Source organism: Paramisgurnus dabryanus, chromosome 2 (assembly GCF_030506205.2).
Source record: "Paramisgurnus dabryanus chromosome 2, PD_genome_1.1, whole genome shotgun sequence".
Classification (NCBI taxonomy): domain Eukaryota; kingdom Metazoa; phylum Chordata; class Actinopteri; order Cypriniformes; family Cobitidae; genus Paramisgurnus; species Paramisgurnus dabryanus.
Window position 1 is genome coordinate 18,244,085 of NC_133338.1, and position 7,705 is coordinate 18,251,789.

Here is a 7,705-nt window from a genome sequence, read left to right on the forward strand (position 1 = left end):
AAAATAATGTTTTTGCTTTAGTTGCCTGCTTTTGATGCTCTTATGCACATTGCCATGAAGTTGTGGTTTCAACAGGTGTGCTGATGAAGGCAGTTTTGTTTTCAATCTTCGACCCATAAGCAATTGTGCCGGAGACAATTTCACACCATCTAACGGTGTATTCCTGTATTCTAATAAAGCAATATAAGGATCTCTCTGACTTTCCTGTGCTTTTTTTAACAGGTTCTTTACTGTCTGAATTGTTCGCTCACTTTGTCCATTCGACTGCGGAAATCCAGGACTAGATGTGGAATGTACAAACTCCCAATTTTCTGCAAACGCTCTAAATTCTCCACTTGAGAATTGAGGACCATTGTCCGACACCACTTCATCTGGAATTCCATGTCTCGCAAAGATGGATTTGAGAGCAGTCACAACATACTTGCTTGTTGATTGTGTGAGTTTAACAATCTCTGGAAATTTTGAAAAGTAATCCACACACAGTAAATATTCACCTTGGTTAAAGTGAAACAAGTCTACTCCCACTTTCGCCCATGCTCTGTCTGGAATCTCATGGCAGATGAGTGGCTCTTTGGCGTTACTACGTCTAAAAGTATTACAGATAGGACACTTCAACACTAAATCTTCAATTTGGCTTGCCATGCTGGGCCAGAACATGACATCTCTTGCCCTTTCCTTACATTTAACCACACCTAGATGAGATTCATGAACTCTTGCCAGCATATCAGCTCTCAAACTTTGTGGGACTACAAGTCGCCAGTTCTTAAAGAGTAAGCCATCGGAACAGGTAAGTTCTTCTCTGAACGTCCAGTATTTTTTTATTTTTGCTGAAACTTTTCTTATGTCAGCAGGCCATCCTGACTGAACTAATTCCATAACAATCTTTAACTCTTCATCTGCTGCTGTTGCAGTTTTGAAAGTATGCAGCTTCTCTTTTGAGATTGGCAAAAATACTGCTAAAGAAAGTACTTGCAACTCATCTTCTAGGAGTGACTCAGTTTGTTCTTTCAAATATGCTCGGCTCATTGTGTCTGCTATATATAACTCTTTACCAGGCTTAAAGCTGACACGCAAATCATAAAGCTGCAATCTCATCAGCATTCGCTGAAGTCTTGGAGGAGTTTTGTGGAGAGTCTTTTTAAACACTGTTTCCAAGGGTTTATGATCAGTCTCCACTCGAACTGCCTTACCATAGATGTACTGATGAAATTTTTCACAGCCGTACACAATTGCCAAGAGCTCTTTCTCTATTTGTGCATATCGTTTTTGACACTCAGTAAGTGACCTTGAACCGTATGCCACCGGATGTCCTTCTTGCAGTAACACTGCTCCCAGGCCTTCCGCACTAGCATCCACAGACAATGTTACCTCTTTATTGACATCAAAATACTTCAGTACTGGGCCTTCACTCACAAGTAATTTCAACCTATCAAAGCTCTTCTGTTGCTCTGATTCCCAATGCCACTCTACATCACTTTCAAGAAGTTTCCTTAGAGGAGCACTGACGTCTGATAGATGTGGAACAAACTTAGCCAGATACTGTAGCAGGCCTAAGAACCTCATCAGTGCAGCCTTGTCCACTGGCTCTGGCATGTTCTGTACTGCTCTGACTTTCTCTGGATCTGGCTTCAATCCATCTGCAGTCAGAATATGTCCAACATAGCTGACTTCAGTCATCCTGATCTTGCATTTATCTTTGTTCAGCTTTAAATTAATACTTCTTATTCTGTCTAGCAGTTGTCTTAGTCTCCTGTCATGCTGTTCCACGTCCTCACCCCACACCAGAATGTCATCCACTATGTTCACAACTCCTTCCAAGTCTTCTAGTCTTTGTGCAATGCATTTTTGGAACACTTCTGGAGCTGATACGATGCCAAATGGAAGTCTTAAAAAACGATATCTCCCAAAAGGAGTATTAAAAGTACATAGTTTGGAGCTCTCTTTATCCAGTTGAACTTGCCAAAATCCATGATTAGCATCAAGCACTGAAAATACTTTGGCATTTGGCATTTCAGATACTATTTCTTCAATTGTGCGTAATGGGTAGTGTTCTCTCTTTATAGCTTTATTAAGATCTTGTGGATCAATGCAAATCCTCAGCTTCTTAGGCTTAACCACAGTCACCATACTGTTTACCCAATCAGTGGGCTCGGTTTGCTTAACGATAACTCCAAGATCCTCCATCCTTTTGAGTTCCACTTTTACCCTTTCCTTTAGTGCTACAGGTATTTTCCGTGGTGCATGTATAACTGGAGCAACATCTGGATTCAGCTGTATATGGTGCAGTCCTGATACACATCCTAATCCAGAAAACACATCTTTGTATTCACTCAGTATGTCACTGTGATCCGCATTCTCTACTTTATAAACTCTTTTAATCAGTCCTAATTTTGAGCATGCTTCTCTGCCTAGGACAGCTGGTGAGTTTTCATTTACTATTTGGAATTCTAGCCCAAATTCATTCTCTTTGTAACCACATTTAAGCATGGCCTTACCCTTTGGCTCCATCGTGTGGCCAGAATAAGTAACTAACGTGCAGTTCGACTTCATCAACGGCGTGTCCTTGTTAGTGATTTTTTCAAAGTCTTTATACGACAACACGTTACACTCAGCTCCTGTGTCTAGCTTAAAGGTAAGTACAGAGTTATTTATTTTGAATTCTTGAGTCCATTTCTCATTTCCAGCTGTATAGACAGTATTCATTTGCACCTTCTGTTTCACAGCGGTTTGTTCTTGTTGTCTAACCTCAATTGTACCCATAAACATTTCTTCTTGTCCTATGTCGTGAACATTCTTCTCAAACTTTCTAGACTTGACTTTGTGTTTTGGCGTTTTGCACATGCGGCTAAAATGGTTCTTCCGTGAGCACTCATTACATATTTTACCATATGCTGGGCACTTCCTCGGCTCATGTGTATATCCACATCTTGTGCATTCGTCTTCATCTTTTCCTTTCTGCTTAACTTTAGCTTGTCTGACAGTTGATTTTGTTCTCGCAATTTTATTCACACCTACTTCTGCTTCTTCTTGCAACACTTTCATGTGGCTTTGTGTTACTTCGTTGGCACGACAGATATTCACAGCCTTTTCTAGGTCCAAATCAGTTTCCCTGAGAAGCCTAGCTCTCAGAGTGTCATTATTAACGCCACAGACAATTCGATCTTTAATCAGCTCATCAGTTAATTGTCCAAACGCACAGTCCTTTGCTTTATTTTTCAAATCTGTCACGTATGCATCAATTGTCTCGTTCAAACCCTGTGTTCTCGTGAAAAACATATGCCTTAGATATGTAACATTCTTCCTCGGCTCACAGTACTCCTTAAACTTGTCTTTGAGCACTTTTAAATCATCCACATCATCATCATCAAATTCCATGGTATTAAATACCTTTATGGCGTCATCACCAGCCACGTGAAGAAATGTTGCACACTTCACTTTCTCGCTCTTTTCCGCGATGCCAGTTGCAATGAGATACAGATCAAACTTTTGAATCCATGCTCGCCAGTTTTCTGCCAGATTTCCTTCGAAACACAAACTGTTAGGAGGCTTCAACTGCTCCATAGTTCACTTCTGACACCATGTAATATATGATGCGTGATAACAATAAATCACAGAGACTTAGATCAAACTGACACTAGCGTTTACTTCAAGTTCTTACTCGGTTAGTTACAGCTCAGGTGCGACTCAACTCCAGCACCTCCAACAGGTAAGGAGTATTTATACACATTACTATACATCACACACCCCACTACAAATGTATCCAGGACGAGGTGCCTCCCACAGGTCTGTAAGAACCAATCACTGCAAACTTCCATTGGTAAATAATGTATACATAATGTTTATTCCGTCTGGGTATTTAAGGAGAGCTGACAAACATTTCAGGGAATCTGTAACCAGATATCCCGCACAATTTACTGTGTGTCGTCTTTACCAGGTATGAAAGGTTTTTATATTTCCTGTTTGATGTAAATACTATTGGTTTGTATTTGTGTTACATTTTATTTGAACTGTGAATTGGCTTTGAATTGTGATTTTCTTACCTGGTTAATAAATTGTTAAGTTTGATTTATTCTGTGTTGCTCGGTAAATGTTGACACTGCAAGTAATATCGTTGTATCCGTAGTTACCGTAAGGACTAAAATCAAGCTAGGATCGGCCCAAACCCAGTTAGATAGTGAATAATACATCAGCTGAGGATTTGTGAGATACGAATAGCAATTGGCGTTAGTTTAAGTGTACTTAGAAGCGTGTAGGCTGTGTTTCCGTTTAGAGTAACATTTCTGATTACTCTAAATAGGGTCAGCCTCAACCTCTGTTTATTTCAATGTTATTCTATTCATTAATCTTGATTAGAAATAATAATTGTAATAATTAAGTGTCACCTCTAAGGGGACTAAATAAAGTATGTTTAAAGTTGAGCACGCAGAAAGCGGCTGCTTAAGCGTATAGTCCAACCTCTGGCAGCGACCAACACTGATTCGCTTACGATCGTTGACCAGTATATTAATTATGAGGCCCATACTAGGATCATGTGCGACTGTGAGAACTGAATGAACGAGTGTAATACCAGAGCTTTATCAGAATAAATAAACAAACATCCATTCAAATTATACTATTAATAAATAACAATCCACATAAATATTAATTATGTCTTATTTAATTGGAGTCAGATAAGAGATTAATAATCTAAATGAAGAAATGTATAAATCCATATCTTATTATCCAATGTGAAAGGAAAGACTGAAACGCGCGAGAATCCTTCGCCACGCCTCTGGAGACCGCTATTGGACCAGTGGGTGGTGCATACCTTACAGGGCAAAACAACATAAACAGGATAACTTAACAGAAGGAGTGAACACTAAACAGAACAAGATACAAAACTACACTAAAACACTAAACTGGATGACACTTAACAATAAACTTGACTAAACACTAAATATATAATTGACCTGACACATTATACTCACAGGTAGGGAAACAAACGAACAAGCACAGAGCAACAAACACAAGGACCTTAAATAGGAGACAACTAATGAGGACAACAGGTGACATGGTTAAACAATAAGGATGAGGATGACAAGGGAGCGGGGTAAAAGTGACAAGACACAGGGAACACGTGGTCTAGTAAAACCAATACTGAGACCACGTGATCCCACACAAAACATGGGTCTGTCATGATCCTGCCACAAGACTAGATTAAACAAAGGACAAGATGGCAGAATCATGACGTGAATATGCTTTTTTAATTAATTATATGCTTTGTTATAAACCACAATGAAAGGTATGAAAACAATTTAAACCCCCAACATTTCAGCTTTAAAAACATTAACCAAACATTGGGTTGTTTCAAACCAACAAAAAGTTATTCCTACCCAACAGATGGGTTAAAAAAATCAAACCAATTAGTTAAAATAACCCAGCGTTGGGTTACAAAACAACCCAAGTTGGGTTAATTTTAACCCAACGTTTTTTAGAGTGTAATATTAGATTGCTTACCAATAAATAACCTATTATCAATGAAATAATTACAGACCAAAACTTAGATGTGCTCTGCTTAACAGAAACATGGCCAAAAGCAGATGATTGCAGTAGTTTAAATGAATCCACCCCACAAGACTATTATTATAAGCATGAATCTCGCTTAAAGGGGACAGGAGGTTGTGTAACTACAATCTACAATAAATTATTCAAAGTTAACCATAAATCTGAACAAAAATTTAAATAATTTGAAATAATGTTGTTGAATATGGAAATAACTGATCGCAACAACAAACAGCTTTCTTTTGCCTTAGTTACAATCTATAGAACTCCGGGCCACCACGCAGATTTCCTTAAAGAAATAGCAGATTTCCTGTCTGAGCTTGTAGTCACTGTAGATAAAGCTCTTATCGTTGGTGACTTTAATATCCACGTTGATAACCCAAACGATACATTAGGATTAGCATTTATGGATGTTCTGAATTCTCTCAATATTAGACAAAATGTCCACACGCATACTCGTAAGCATGGGCGTAGATTTAGGGTGGGACGCTAGGGACATGTCCCTAGCAATATTCAGGGAAGACTGAATTGTCCCTAGCAATAATTTCGACCAAACAATTAATCTGTATTTATATATAACCACTGATGTCCGTCTTATTCTTGTGTTTTCTATTTTTTACTTATTATATTTTTTTCAGGAATCATTTAAATGAGATTAGAAATCTTTTGCAATCCCGTTCTGTAAAAATGACGCTCTATGTGGTACACAAACGGTTAACAGCTTTCGTTCTCTGCAATGCCCGCCTCCGTAACTCACATCGCTAATATGATTGGCTTTGCATTTCTTTAGTCCCGCCTCTCTAATCTTATGGCTAATATGATTGGATTAGCATTTCTTGAGTCCCGCCGCTCTAACTCACATCACTTTACGTGTGATAGGATGGTTTCACTTTGTACAACGCGCCAATATTCACTCAACAAGACACGCGTGATTATTCGGGCTACAGGTAAGTGAGGAAGAAAGTATTATTATACCCACTGTAACTGTTTCATGCACAAAAAAAGTTGTGTCACATAATGATTCAAGGACAGTGTTTTCACCAATACACGACAATCCCATGTTAACCTGAGGAGTTGCAAACTTTTGTCAACCTTTTATAAATGGGGTAGCAATGTTATTTGGGGGTCCCTAATCCATGAAAGAAAATAACCCCAACATGGTAAAAACATGAATTCATGTCATGATTGCTGAATACTTTACATTACTGCACTGTGGTTATTACTTGCACAGATGTAGACATAATGTAAGGTTGCATTTTAAACTTAAAACTTTTTTCACACTGATTAACTCTGTTAATGAAAAAAAGATTAATGTGAACTACAGAAACGTTAATAAAATGTGTTCAGGAAACAGCATGATATACATTCCTACTTTAACACTGGGATTTTTTGGCAAAATTTAATGAAGAATTAAGTATTACTTGCATATTCTTAATTGTTATAAAGTAAATATGGATTCATATATGTTACAATGTGATTTTCTTTTTTTTTTGACAAAGACTTAAACAGTTACTGTTTATTAGGCTCTAGGACATAACGAATTGTTTATTATAGTACATTAAATTTGGGATGGCACCGGGGGTGGCGAGTCAGATGTCACAGAGTAAAGTGCATACTGAGTTGTCTGTTGTTTATGTCAAGTAAACGGTGATAAACAGTTTTTGCAATGCGACCATTTTATTTATGTCCCCACCAATGCCAGAATCAAACCTACGCCCTTGCTCGTAAGCACACATTAGACTTAATTCTGTGACTCTGGCTCAACATTGGCCCTGTCCCAAATGGCGAACTTCATGTGGACTTTCGGTCTTGTGGCCTTAAATTGCGCGTCCTCGTTTACTCTACGAGTCCGTAGGGTGTCCCATCTGTCAGACCAATCAGACGCCGGAAGGGAGGAGTTCACACTGGCGGGCAACTTCTCTACCTATTTCTGGTGTGATGCTTGGGTCTGTCCCAAAGTACGACTCCAGTGCACCCACGTGGACTCGCATCAAGGGTCCCTAAAGTCTGGACTACGTGATGTCATCAAAGTGTGGACTCTGAGGAGGACCACAAGTCTGGAGTGTGCAATTTGGGACAGGGCCATAAATGACATCGAAATATCACCTCAGAGCGATGCAGTTTCTGACCATTGCCTTGTGTCATACACTGTACTTCTAGATGG